We start from the raw sequence: 13,832 nt of genomic DNA, 5'->3' as shown, positions 1-13,832 counted from the left end.
CAAAGACGACCACCACCACAAAACAATAGCCATGTGTTCCACCAGCGGGCTAAGTTAAAACAAACATTTAATTTTACGCAATTCTCCAATTGGCTTTTTTAGCGGTGTTGAGATAATGCTATATTCTGAATCTGCATGCCAAACTGAGCCGAAATCCAAATTTTCATGAATTTTGGTGCCCGGGAACCTATTTAAAAAACAATCTGAAGTTTGTATGGGAGCGATTTGTCGAATCACCCCTCGTCGCATTTTGTACTGGGCAGAGCTGTCAAACGGTTGCCCAGCTGTCAAAAGGTGATTCCAAAAAATCTCTTTGAAATTGATTGTAGGTACCAAAACAAAGTTCTAAAAATCTGAAAAAAATCATAGTGGCTAAGAAAAAGGTGCTCTTTCGTATAAAATAAAAAAATCAATAAGTTTTTCAAAATTTAAAAACCCAATTGTGTCAGCTTGAAGAATGAAGCCACACATCGAATTTTCAAGAGCACAGATCTAAAGAACCAAGTGATGATTCACGCTGAAAACTTGATCCATTGTTTATTGGCTGATTATGACCAATCGATCAAATTTTCTGTGTGAATCATCATTTGGTTTTTCCGATTTGTGCTCTTAATAATCCGAGTTATGGCTTCGTCATATCTTCACCTTGATTAAGTAAAATATCACGCAAAAAAACCTCAATTACTTAAAAAATGTCGTAACGGACGTGGCTTATACAAATTTCATTTTGACCTTTTAACTTCAGGAAAACCCTCGGAAAAATCAGTTGAAGTAAACTCCGGAGGAAAGTTTGAATATTCGTACAACAACTGCTAGTGACAACTTTGAAGAATGTATCCTGAGAAATCTCTGCTGGGATTTCTGAATTAGGTACTAGCAGACTTTCTGTAGGAATCCCCACAGAAACATCAGGAGGAAGCACTCTTAGCAAATTTGTACCTACTAGTTTTTAAAACTAAGCGCAAAATGATGAAATTCTGAATGAAATCCTTGAAAAAAATTCTGGAGGAATTTATTTAGAAACATCCTTGAAGCAATTCCTGCCCGAGCAGAAGGGAATAGCAACAGCATAATAAAATGCGTTATTTTGGAAAAATAACTGAGTAACGGAAAGAGTTATTTTCATGTTATTTACATAACATATCCTGTTATAAACTTGTCTGTCATAAGCGGCAAAATAACAAAAATTATAACAAAAAAATGTTCCTGGAAGACCTGTTTAATAACATGTTTTGTTAGTTTCAAAAACAACTTAATAACAGCGAATTTTAAAATATTTCAATAACAAATTTTGATATGAATAAGTTATTGATAACAATCTGAAAACAAAATTTGCTTTCTTTTTCTGTTGTGGATAGGAACTCCTCCAGAGTCCCATATGGATTCAATGGGATACGCAACAATAGGATATTCACAATTGGGACGCTATTGTTGTCGCAAGCGATTTATTATCGAAAACAGAGAGAAACAATAGTTTTCGTTTATTTTCCAAACAACTTAAGATGAAAAACTACCGACATTTTTGAGCCCTTTATTAGGTAATTCATTGTTTATAAGATTAATTAACATTATTACTTCATTGATTGACACATTTATCCAAGTGAATCTAAGTGGGCTCGATACAGTTAAATCAATAATAATAAAATGTCTAAAAATAACACTAGTTTACAGCATTTTTGAACTCGGTAAGCTGATGATTGTTTTTGGTGTAGAATCATGCCCTGAGTTCGAAAACGCGAAAACGCGAGCGGAAATTTTTTCGACTTTCGATACAAGGTTGATGATTTGAAATCGATTTTTGTTCTATTTTTAAGCAAAGTCGCTCACTTTACACATCACATTCCCCGTAATCAATGCTCCGATTCAGCTGATTTTTTTACTGTAACTTGCCAACATATGGCATGTCAAATAAACGTCGAGAAAGAATTTTTAAATTGTTTTTTTCTTATTGAAAAAAAAAATACATTTCTTCATATATTAAAATATAAGGAGATCGTCCCCAAAACTCGCCAATATCTTGAGTTTCATCAATCTGACGCAAAACCTGCATGCAGATGATCGAATGGTATTATATTCAGCTTTTCATTTATGGAAAAAAATTAAAATTGGTTGAACAAAACGCAAGATATTTGAATTTTAGAAAATTCCATATTTTAAAAAGTTGTAAAACTCGATATTGAGCTAAAACTCAAAAACTGCTCTACTTTAATTTTTTTGAAACACGGTTTCGAAATCAGCGTTAAATTATGCTTCAAAAATTTTGGTCGTTGACAGAAGTTCACGACTTTCGTTTTATTTTGTAAACTAGTGTAATCAATGGTGTTCTTCTTCTTGATGACTTATTTTTTTACATTTTTATCGAAATTGTGTTGTTCGTCCTTGAGTTCCACCAGTTGATCCAAAATGTTTCATAAAATGGCTAACACTCTATTATACTCTCTATATTCGTATTCATACCTAACTGAACTAGGACAAAAAAAACAGGTTTACTTTTCAAAGTGCTTATAAAACAAAAGGCTGATAAGTTGGCTCCTGTGACAAACGTAATGTCAGAAAGAAGAGGAACTGATTCCAAAATAATATTTTCTCTTACAGTTCCTCACGGAATGCTTTGAAATCTCGAATGGTGTAGTTTTGATTGCAAAGCTAGTTATGTTGTAATATTAATGATCAAATATTTGTACAGTCTCAATGACACAATAATAACTGAACTTGTGCTACAACAAAACATGTTATTGAAATGTAATTTAAAGAAAATATACCAAGAGCACGATCATAACAAAATAAGATTGCCCAACAGAACATGTTATGGAACGGTGATGACTTAATAAGTTAATAATAACAAACCGAGATATAAAAACAGGTTTTATGATTCCGTTGTTATTATTTTGATATTTTCCTCTGCTCGGGTGGAAAAAATCCTCTAGCAATTATTGGATGAGACTCAGCAGGAATTCCTGCATAAAACTCCTGGAGGAATTCCTTCAAAAGTTCCAGGGGAATTTCTTGGAAGAATCCTTGGAGGAATTTCTGGGAAAATCAGAAAAAATCGTCTAGAAATCCCTGAAGGAATATCTGCAAGAATCTAAAAAACAAATCCTAGAGGATTTGCTGATATAATTTCTGGAAGAATGCAGAAGCAATTCTTAGAAGATTTCCTGAAGGAGTTCCTAGAGAAATTCCTGGATAAATTCCTGAAATAATTCCTGGCGGATTCTCTAGAGAAATTCTTGAAAGGATTACTGGATGAATTTCTGAAGGAATCTCTAGAGGAATTCTGGAAGATTTCTATTTATTTTTCTATTTCTAAAAAAAAAAATCTCATGAAAAATGCCTGGAGGAATTTCTAGAGGGATTTCTGAGGTAACTCGTGGAAAAATCTTCGAAGAAGTTCCTTAAGGAATTCCTGGGGGATTCCTTGAAGAAATGTATTAAGAAATACCTGAAGCAATGGAGAAATCTCTGGAGGGATTCCTGGAGAAATGCCTGGAGGAATCCATACAAAAACCCTGCAGGTATTCCTGGAAGAATCCTTGAGGGATTTTTTTGAGGATTTCCTGAAGAATCATCGAATTTTCGATGCCCTGAAAAATTCGTGGAGGAATTCCTGAAGCAATCCCTGAGAAATTCTCGGAGGTATTCCTGGCGAATTTCCCGAAAAAATTTCTGAAGAAATCCCTAGAAGATTTGCTTGAGAGATTCCTAGAGAAATTGCTGACATAATGTTTGAAGCATGTCCAGAAGCCATTTCTAGTTCATTTCCTGAAGAAATTCATGGAGCAGTTCCAGGATAAATTCCTGGATAAAATCCTGGATTCTATTTCTATTATTTTGCTATTTTTTAAATAATCTCATGAAAAGTTCCTAGGGGAATTTCTGGGGTTATTCCTGGAGAAATCCTCGGAGGAATTCCTGAAGGAGTCCCTGAGGGAATCTTTGAAGAAATTTGTGGAGAAATGCCTGAAGGAATCCCTGAAGCAATTCATGGAGAAATCTCTAAAGGGATTCCTGGATAAATGCCTGGATGAATCCATAAAAAAAATGGTGATGTAATCCCTAGAGGATTTCCTGGAAGAATCCTTGTAGGAATTTCTTGAGGATTTCCTTCTAAGGATTTCCCAGGAAAAATCCCCTGAAAAATTCGTACAGGAATCCCTGAAGCAATTCCTGAAGGAATCTCTGGATAAATGCTTGGAGGAATCCCTGAAAAAATCCTGAAGGTATTCCTGGCAAAATTCTCGGAAAAATTTCTGAAGAAATCCCTAGAAGATTTTCTGGAGAAATTGCTGATATAAGTTCTGAGGCACGTCCAGAAGTAATTCCTGAATCAATTCCTGGAGAAATTCATGGTTGAGTTCCTGGAGAAATTTCTGAATAAAGTCCTGGAGGGATGCCTGAAGGAATTCCTGCAGCAATTCCTGGAGGAAACATTTGAAGAATTCCTGGAGGAATCCCTGGTAAAATTTCTAGAGAAAATCCTGGAAGAATTCCTAAAGAAAATTCTGTTGGATTTCCTGGATGAATTGCAGACAGACTTTATGAAGGAATTCCTCGATTAATTCGCGGTGATATTCCTGAAGGAAGCCCACGAAAATTCATGGTGAAATTCTTTTAGGAATCCCTGAAGCAATTCCTGGAAGAATCTCTGGAAGAATGCCTGGAGGTAGTCGTGAAGAAATTCATGGAGGGATCCCTGAAACATATCCTAGAGGAATGCCTTTAGGAATTCCTGGAGAATTCTTCAGAGGAACTCCTGGAGAAATTTCTAGACAAATTTCTGGAGGAATTTCTGGAGGAATTCCTAAAGATTTTTTCAGAGAAATCGCTGCAGTAATTCCTGAGGAATTGCTGGAAAAATTCTTGGAGGAATTCCTGAAGAAAGTTCTGGAGGAATCTCCTAAGAAATTCGTTGGGCAATACCAGGAATTATCCTGAAGAAATCGCAGATGAAATTCCTAAGGATTCCGTAGAAGAGTTCGTGGAAGAATCCCTGTACTAGTTGCTGAAGAAATCCCTAGACGAATACCTGAAGAAACTCCAGCAGGAATCCCGGAAGCATTTTCAAGAGGAATTCCTAAGGGAATCCCTATACAGTAGGAGGAAGTACTGAATTAATTCCTGTAAAGTATAAAAAGCGAAATTCATGAAGGAATTCAAAGAAGAGTTTCAGGAGGAATCTTTGGAGGATTTTTTTTAATAAGTTGTTCCAGAAAAAATCACAGAAGGAATTCTCGAGTTAAGCCCTGGAGAAATTTTTGGAAGAATCCCCGGACGAATATCCTAGGAGGATATCCTAGAGGAATGCCTGTCGGGATTCGCGGAGGAATCTCTAGAGAAACTCCTGGAGGAATCTCTAGAAGAATTTCTTGGATGAATTTCTGGAAGAATTCCAAGAGGAATCTCTAGAGGCATTTCTGTAGGAATTCCTGAAGGAATTTTTAGTGGAATTCCTGCATCAATTCTCAGCGGAATTCCTGGAATTATCCTTGGAGGAATCCCGAGAGGAATCCCTGAAGAAATTCATGAAGAAATTCCTGTAGGAATCCCAGAAGGAATTCCGGAAACAATAACAAGGGCAACTTCAAAGGGAATCTCTAAATTTTGCCTGGAGGAAGTACTGGGTTGATTCCTAGATGAGTTCCTGAAAAAAAAAAATCCAAGAGGAAGGAATTCCTTAAGAAATAAAAAAAAGATTTTTTTTAAAATAATCCCTGGAGTTGTTCCTGAAAAAAATACAGGAGGAATTCCCGGTGAATCCCTGGAGGATTCTTGGATGAAAACCTGGAGGAATTCTTGAAGAAATCCCATTAGGAATCCCGGAATCAATCCCATGAGGAATTCCTTAGAAAATTCCAGGAAACCTTTCTTAATAAATTCCTGGAAGAATTTCTGTAGGAATACATGAAAAAAAGTGTTTAGGAATCCATGTGAGCAATAAATTCTCGACGAATTATTGTTGGAATCTTTGGATGAACTCCCAAAAAAATATTTTGTACAATGTTTTAACCCTAATAGTAGGATGTTGAATGTGGCCCAGATAGGCTCGCTGAACGTGCACTACGCCAACGTGGTGTGCCTACCGTAACATCTTTAGAGATTAAAGAATTTCTTGGAATATTTTTAGGTAATCTCTGATCAAATCTTCTAAAAGGGTTTCCGGTAGATATTCCTGCTGAAATACTTGGAATTATTCCAGATTGAATTATTATCTCTGAAGGATCACTTGCAGAAATACCTAAAGGATCTCTGTTGACATTTCTTTGGGAACCCCTGCAAAAATTCCTGGAGGAACCTCTAAAGATTTCCCAGGAGAGATTCCCAGAGGAATGTCTGGTGAAACCCTTAGAGGAATTATTGAAACAATCTCTGAAGCAATCCATGATAAAATCACTGAAGGAAACTATGGAAAAAATCCTGAAAAAATTACTGAAGAGATCGTGGAAGGAATTTCTGAAGCATGTCTTGGATGAAGTCCTGAAACAATCGGAAGCCTGCAAGATGTCCATGTAAGAATTTACAAAGGAGAAATTCTTGGAGAAGTCCTTCGAGAAATTCCTGAAAGAATCCCTGGAGAAGTTCCTGAATGGAATTTCTGAAGATGTCCTTGAAATAATTCACAAAGAAATCTAAGGTATTTTGCTCTTAGCATTTGTTTAAATTAAATACCAATGAAAATCCGTGATTTATGGGCTTCTACATTAAATAGCACCATATGGTTCTACAAAGAACTTCTTTTTTCTTACCAGAACCGGTTCCGGCATATCTGGAGAATTTGGCACGTTGTTTTTATATTTCATGAATAAACATCACAAAATTTAGCCATTCAATCATTCAAGCTTGTTATATGGTAAAATACTATGATAGGATTGAAGTGGTTCTTTTGGAGAAATACTTGGCGAAATTTCTTGTGATTTTCGAGTAAAAAAGGTTTGAATTCATAATTATGGAAAACCTCAATTATTAGAATAGTTTATTTATTGAGATATTTTTTCTGGAACCCTAAATTGTTGATAATCTTTGAGTTGGCCCGAAATTTAAAAAATGGCGGCCAGGGGGGGTGGGCACAATCCCCCCTCCCCCTGACCCCCTGACTACGCCCATGAGCGCATATTAAGCCTTTCAAAGAAACTCAAATCAGCTTAACGTTGGATAAAATTACCAAAACTAGATGTTTAGGAGCTGAATAAAGGATTGTACATCTTGTCCTCAGCTTTTATTCAAATGAAGACTGCTTTAAAATAGATGGAACAACGTTTATTCAGCTTCAAATTGTTACCTGGGCTCATACAGAAGTCTTACTGTGGAAGAAAGGTTTTCCTGGGGATTTGTTTATGTATTTCTCAGAAATTCATGAAGGAATTTCTTCAGTATTGAAGAGTTTCTATCTAAAGATTCTTCCAATAATATCTTAAAGGGTCTTTCCATGCATTACCCAAAAATTTCATAAATTGATCTTCTAACTTAGTTAGTTCTAAGACTTCCTCCACCTTATTCTACACAAATACATGCTGATTATTTGAAAATTCTTTCAAAATTTTTTTTATTGTTTCATTCAAAAAAATCCTAATAGATTCTTCAGAAAAGTTTTTTTGGTTTTATTCAGGTTTATTGTTTTGAATGTAGCACTGTGGATTTTCCATAAGTTCAAAAGATACCCTTTAAATTTGCTCAGCTAGGCCGTCACAAATATTTATTTCACTTTTTGTCCCACCACTTTTTAGGCGGGTCGAGCGGAGGGGGGTTGAAATAAAAAAGCATTAAATTTGAAAAACATTAAAAACTCATCGGATTGTTAAAGAATTTTAAGCAAGACTCGATATTTTGATAAATATTTTTTTATTTGCCCCCTCAAAATACAAAACCCTGCCAAAATTGATTGAAGGGGGGACGAAAAGTCAAAAGGAAATTTGTATCCGCTTTATTTTTTTTATTATTTTGAAAAATAGCTCACCCTAATGATGAAATTAAAAAAAAAAATATGAGCCTATTTTAGATGAACTATAAACCCACCAAAAATTACGACATTCGGTTTTCCACTTTATAGATTTTCTATGAAATTACTGATAACTAAAAATTATTGCAAATTGTAATCTTATTTTAATTTAATAAAATATGGAGCCACAAGATTACGTGGTACATGCATCTATGAAAATTCTAGTAAGGGGTTGTCCATTAATTACGTAAGGGATATTTTGCGATTTTCCGACACCCCCTTACCCCCTTGTAAGATTTTTTGTATGAGAAGCCAAAAATTTCTGTATGGCGCGTAAGATTTTTCAAAACCCCCCTCCCCCAATAAACCCTTACGTAATTAATGGACATCCCCTAAAATACTGTTGGCTGTATGATAAGTAGATCCACTCATTGCTGAGCATTTTTAATTTGAACCACAACGTGAGAGCAAGAGAGTTCCAGAGTATCTAATCAACGTCGTCACAACACAATACACGATGTATGAATGCAAAAGTGTGCGACACAATTTGTTGCGTGACACTTCTTTGTATCATTTTTATGATGAACACGCGATAGAAAAGTTACCGTTATACATAGAGTATGATGCCATTAATAATCTCACGTTTCCAAATTCAGCCAATTAGAAAACAAGCAATAATTGGTGATTTGATGAAAGAAGAAGAAAGGCGATTATGTTATGAAAAATCCCTATCCCTATAACACAGGGGAAGATTTTAAATTGCCTCTATAAAATGTAAATGGAAATCTAATTAAAAACGGTTTGACATACGGTGTTAGACTTTGGGCACTGATGTCCTTTTCTGACTTCAGCTAGATTGAGGAGGTACGACCCTAGCGTCTGTTCACCAAGGAGGTGCGGCTCAAACAGCGTCTGCTCCGGCATACAGCGGCTGAGTAAGAAATGCTGCATCACGCTTAGCTAGATCCAAGATGGTAGCCCCATCAGCGTGGTCATCCCAATGTCGCTTGGGACGTTAAACAGAACTGGCACGATGGCCCTCTTGCGAGACAGGGACAGGAGTGTTGGCGTAGGCCCAATAAGCCACCCGTAAAAATCCCCATTGCGAATAACATAGGAGAAAATACGACTAGATGCAATCGGCAAAGACCCTCGCGATGAAAAAAAGGACTACGATTGGAAACCTGGAACATGGAATTGCAAGTCACTAGGTTGTCACAAGGGGATTTCTTCCCACTGGCATGAGACAAAATTTAATTAAGAATTAGCTAGAACACATGCAAAAGCGCTGCCGTGCTTACAGACAGCCTGAACAGGTCCGCGGCTTAGCATCAAAATTCACTAAAACGATTCTAGTCCGCGATATCACCAGAGATAAAAAGAAATACTGAAATTTAACATGCGTAACCCATTTATTTTCCCACCCCAATATAGCTTAAATCTAAAGGTTTTTTGTACTTATCTAAATGTTGTAAGTGTGCAAACGTGTGGGAGTGTATCCATCGGCGACGTCACCAGCCATCCGGATGGCAGGACCCAGTCAGAAGCGCCGGACCAGGGTTCCACTGCGTCGCGACCATGGCCGTGATGGTCACTACATCTTCCACGACACGTTCGTTGGCGTCACTCAATAGGCCTGAGAGTGGGATCGAAAAGCACTTAGATTCGCGCACATAGATCACCAGTTTCTACTTGCTCACCGATCTCATAAGCACTAAAATCTACTCCATTATCAAATCAAGTCCCGTATATATAATGAAAACTGGACGACTTGCATGCATTACACGGTTTTGTCTAATAAAATTATCACGCAATTGCCGACCTTATCGCGCACTACTTGGTATTGCTTGTAGGCTAGATCATACGGAACTAACTGGATCGTTCAGAGATGCATGGGTGTAGGCAAAATTCTCATTTGGTTTATTCACCACTGCCAGATTCGTATTACTATTCGGCAAATGAGTGGTACACTTCTACATCTCCCGATCATCGCATTTTGTGCAATTTTAGTACTGGTGAGCTGCACTCTAGCTGATTGTCTGGAGAGATCGGCATCGGCCTGTCTTCAAAGAGGATCCCACCTCATAGGTACTCGGAGAATTAGAGATGTATTTGCGTTTTGAAGATGGGTTCTGTGGTTCTGTTGTGGGGTGTAATGGTTTACAGATTCGAGAACCTCAACATTTATTTTTATTCTGGTGGGTTGATCTCCATTCCATGGTAATCGGGTAAAAGACTCTGTCGCATGCTAACATGTAGCAGGTGACAACACCCCCACACCAAATGACAACAATCAGTTCATCACTTGTGATAAGAAATGATTGTTGGCACTCGTTTAGTTCTACTAATCCCTTTCAAATATGTATCATTCCAGTTGTCAAAGGACGTCCGATGTCTCAAAATGTTAGTTTGTCAAGTCAGAAGTAGTTCTTATCTACACAGAATTTGGTTGGCTCGCGAAAGAAACCTGAAGCATTGTAGAACTCCTTTTCTTGTCTCTAAAATTGGACTTATTTCAACTGCCGTCGCAATTGATCAGAAGTGTCTCATTTTAGTAGCCTTCGCATATCCTACCCATTCCGCTTTTTTTTTTGATTCCTTCCTCTTCTGTAGATTATATCTTGACACATTTTGGTTTCATCAGTTCGTTTTCTAGGGGTTTACTCAGGGATCAAGTCTTGAGCAGCAAAAATGCCCAAATTTCTCCCTTCCTCGTCTTCAAGCTCATAAGATGTCGCGCCACGACGGGACAAAATCTTGCACGGTACATACACGGGTCCGAGTTTTGCCGCGTAGTTCTCCGCCGCGTTGGAGAGCTTAAAATTCTTCTTATAGACTTTTTGTCCTATTTCGAATGCGAGTGGATGCGTTTTATGTTTCGTGTCGTAACTCTTCTTATATTTCTCGTACTGCTTCGCGTTATTGTTAACGACGTCTTCGTATAGCGGTCCTATCATTCTCGACCTGCGCTCAACAAAACTCGCGTCTGACGGTTCAGAAGTACGATCATTCTGTAAATGATCCTTTCCGTCTGCGGTTGCCTCAAAGCCATGGACTAGAAAATAGGGTGTATAACCGGTCGAACAATGTTTAGTATTATTGAGGGAGAATTCTATCTCAACGATCTTGGAATCCCATGTTCTGTGATCATGTTTGCAGTGTGATCTTATGCATGCCAAAATAACGCGATTGACACGCTCCACCGGATTGTTCTGACAATGCCGGCGACTATTTCGGAAATGATGCACATTATGTTTAGATAACAAATTTTGCATCGCGTTAGATGTAAACGTTACAGCGTTGTCTGATATCAGTACCTGAGGGATACCATACTTCAGAAACCATTCCTCTCGCAGTATTTCAACTGTTTTTTCAGCGTTTATCCTTTTCACAGGAAAAAGACGAACAAATTTTGTGAAAATATCTAGGCATACTAACAGATCTGTGTTACCTTTCTTACTCCTAACGAATCCACTCAAGTAATCAATGGCAATCATTTGAAATGGTTTTTGAGCATTTTTATGCTCTCCCAGAGGCGGTACCGTAGCCACGGTTGGATATTTAGATTGCTTGCATGTTTGACATTTGGACAAAATCCTTTTGATGTCCGTTTTCATTTTTGGCCAATAATATCTAAGTTTTATTCTTTCGAATGACTTATCCACTCCCAAGTGCATCAGCTTTTCATGTTCCTCTTCTACGACAGCACGAATTTTATCAGGTGGTACTACAATTTTCCACTCAAAATGGCCATCTTCAAATTCAGATCTGGTAGAGACAAATTTGTACAAATTGTCATTCTGAATTTTAAAATTTGGGTACTGATCAGGCGCATTTTGAATTTTGCTTTTGAGGTCTGAATACCAGTGTGATACTGAATCACTGAAGATGACACACACCGCTCGGCTCAATGTGTCACAGACTACATTATCCCGACCTTTGCGATGTTTCAAAGTCATGTCAAATTCTTGAAACTTCATAGACCACCTTGATAAACGAGAACTCGGTCTCCACTTCGACCTACAAATGAAAGTTATCGCTGAGCAATCGGTTACGAGAGTAAAATGCGCTCCTTCCACATAGGAACGAAAATGCTCAATGGATTCAAGGGCTGCCAAACCCTCTTTGTCTGTTGGCCCATATCTCTTCTCACACGCCGTAAGTTTTCTGGAAAAATACGCGATTATGTGTTCCCCATCGTCCCATTGCTGAGTTAAGATCCCTGCTATCGCCACATCACTGGCGTCGGACTGAACCACGAACTCTCTAGTCCAATCGGGATTTTTCAAAATAGGTTCTGCCATCAGACATTCCTTCAATTGGATAAAGGATTTTTCTGCTGCCTCACTCCAAACGATCTTTTTCGGATTGCCCTTCAGCAAATCCGATATCGGTGCTGAGATACCACTGAAATTTGGCAGAAAATTTCTGTAGTATCCTGCCATACCCAAAAACCTACGGATTTCTTTCGGGGTTTGAGGCCGGACAAATTTAGAGATTGCGGCCACCCTCTCGGGATTGGGCTGATATCCATCTTCAGAGAGAATGAAGCCAAGATACTTAATCTTCTTCACACAAAACCTACATTTTTTCAAATTTATAGAGAGATTAGCTTCTGCTAAACACTCCGCAACAATCTTCAAGTACTTAACATGTTCCTCAAAGGTTGAAGTTGCCACGATTATATCGTCGAGATAGGCGAAAATGAATGGCTCAAACTTTCCTTCCTTGAGAACTCTATCGAGTATCCTGGACATAGTGGCGCTGCTGTTGATGAGGCCAAAGGGCAACCGCTTATATTGAAACAGCCCCCGGCCAATAATTTTGAAGCTAGTATATTTTCGCGACTTTTCCTGCAAATTTACCTGTAGAAAAGAATCCTTCAGGTCTAATACGGAAAAATATTTATTCTTTCCCAGATTACTGAGTATGCGCATTGAATTAGCTAATGGGTAAGCGTCTTTTACCGTGCGAGCATTAAGTCGCCTCGCATCCAGACACAGTCGAATGTCACCGTTTTCTTTCGTTACCGGGACAACGTGTAAGGCCCAATCAGCATTGGATGGTTCAATTATGTCTAGTTTTAACAGCCTGTTAATCTCTGCATTGACCTTACGGTGAATACTTGGAGACCACGGATGTGGGTTCAAGTGGATGGGATTTTCATCTGTCAGTACTATCTCATGCTGCAACAGATTGCATGAGTCAAGTTTATCATCTTTGGAGCACTTGAAACTACTTACGACTTTATCGAGCTCCATTTGTTGGTCATTTGTGAGCTTATGAGAATTATTTTTCTCCTCAAAATCAGATGTAGCTAATTTAAGAATGTCAGCCGAACTATCAACTGTACACGAAAAAACTTGATTTGAACCGTCCACTGAACGTGAAATACTGTCATTGTTCGCACTGATTTTGAAATCGAACAATTTGAAAAAATCTATTCCTAACAAACAACGATCATTGAGCTCAGGGACTACGAGACACGGTAGAATTCTGGTTGCTCCATTAAGTGTAAATGGGACATCCACATACCCCTGAACTCCCAACTGTTCCCCACTGGCTGTCGTTAATTTGATTTTTGTGTGAAGTGGTTGCAAGGCTAAGTATTCTGAGATATTGCCAAAATTCGATCCCACTAGGGATACTTGGCTACCGCTATCCAGTAAGCCACACAAAGGAAGTCCTAGCAGAGAGAATTTAACATAGTATCGATTATCACCATCTAAATTGATCAGTACTGCATCAACTTCATGAAAATAGCTGGTGGAGCATTGAAGTTGCTTCTTCATTTCGTTCTTCAACTTATCTACACAATCGGAAGCAAGGCTCTCATTTGACGATGAAAACGAATCATATTCGTTTGATTCGGAGGTATTTAGAACATTTGAGAAATTCA

The 13,832-nt window shown here is 37.9% G+C and overlaps 1 protein-coding gene across 7 annotated transcripts in view; it reads right to left on the bottom strand.

Moving 5' to 3' along the window:
* The window catches only part of LOC109409579 (organic cation transporter protein), a 301,524-nt gene that overhangs the window by 179,796 nt on the left and 107,896 nt on the right, over positions 1-13,832 (bottom strand). The gene's annotated exons all lie outside the window — the stretch shown is intronic.

Source organism: Aedes albopictus, chromosome 3 (genome assembly GCF_035046485.1).
Source record: "Aedes albopictus strain Foshan chromosome 3, AalbF5, whole genome shotgun sequence".
NCBI lineage: Eukaryota > Metazoa > Arthropoda > Insecta > Diptera > Culicidae > Aedes > Aedes albopictus.
Note: the sequence above shows the minus strand (reverse complement) of the source record. Positions and strands in the feature narration are given on the sequence as shown.